The sequence below is a fragment of the Schistocerca nitens genome, chromosome 4, assembly GCF_023898315.1.
Source record: "Schistocerca nitens isolate TAMUIC-IGC-003100 chromosome 4, iqSchNite1.1, whole genome shotgun sequence".
Lineage (NCBI taxonomy): Eukaryota > Metazoa > Arthropoda > Insecta > Orthoptera > Acrididae > Schistocerca > Schistocerca nitens.
The window spans coordinates 187,531,772-187,533,022 of NC_064617.1; the positions used below are offsets into that span (position 1 = coordinate 187,531,772).

At 46.5% G+C, this 1,251-nt stretch overlaps 1 pseudogene; it reads right to left on the reverse strand.

Annotated features, from left to right (window-relative positions):
• Window positions 1-820: 820 nt before the first annotated feature.
• Window positions 821-938, reverse strand: LOC126253803 (5S ribosomal RNA; annotated as a pseudogene).
• Window positions 939-1,251: the final 313 nt, after the last annotated feature.

Consider the following 1,251-nt stretch of genomic DNA (forward strand, 5'->3'; position numbering starts at 1 on the left):
CGGTCCTTTGGTTACATTAAACCTCCGTTGAAAACTTCGTCTTGTTGCAACAACACTGTGTTCTAGGCGGTGGAATTCCAACACCAGAAAAATCCTCTGTTCTAAGGAATAAACCATATTGTCTACAGCACACTTGCACGTTGTGAACAACACACGCTTACAGCAGAAAGACGACGTATAGAATGGCGCACCCACAGACTGCGTTGTCGTCTATATCTTTCACATCACTTGCAGCGCCATCTGTTGTTGAAAATTGTAACTACTGTAATTTCGAAAGTTTGTCCGCCTGAAAATGTACTGTTGTCCCAAGCATATTGCAACAAACGGTGTATTTCTATCGCTGCTCGTTTAGTTTTTATTGGCGTTTCAAATATACCGGTCATTTTTGAAACACCCTGTATTATCTAGATTAGTTGTGGTCAAACGAATCCGGTATTCGTGCGGCCTGCGGTACTCAGCCAAATTTTATAACATGCGTCTAGCAACTAAAAGCCGAATGAGAATACATCAAGTAACGTTAACGGCCTCTTAAGAGTGTACATTTCCTGCTCAGTAACAAACAAAAATGATTAAAGAGACAGTAATATCTTAAGGTGCTCTGAATTTTAATTTTTTCCCCCAAAGAGGCCATGAAGGCCCAACAGTACCGACCGGATGCCGTGTCATCCTCAGCCCACAGGCGTCACTGGATGCGGATATGGGGGGGCATGTGGTCAGCACACCGCTCTTCCGACGGGATGTCAGTTCCCGAGACCGGAGCCGCTACTTGTCAGTCAAGTAGCTCCTCAGTTTGCCTCACAAGGACTGAGTGCACCCCGCTTGCCAACAGCGCTCGGCACACCGGATGGTCACCCTTCCAAGTGATAGCCCAGTCCGACAGCGCTTAACTTCGGTGATCAGACGGGAACCGGTGTTACCACTACGACAAGGCCGCCGGCTAAATTTTAATTGACGTCGGTGAATTCGGCGGTGAGCTACGTCAAACTGGCCGCTTCCCTTAGGGGCAGAGGGCTAAGTAACACAGCTAGTATGGGGTTGGGTGATGTGGGAGTAGGTTACCAATTAATAATGAGATCGGTGCATATGCAGCCCGAGGTGCCACAGCATCATGCCAGTATTGCCTTTTGAGCATAAAGGTTTGACGACCATTGGTCAAGATGGAGTGACGTACATTTAACATCGTTGGCAACTATATTTTGACTGTCGATCTAGATTTGCTGAAATAAGGTGGTAATTAATTTGCTACGAAAG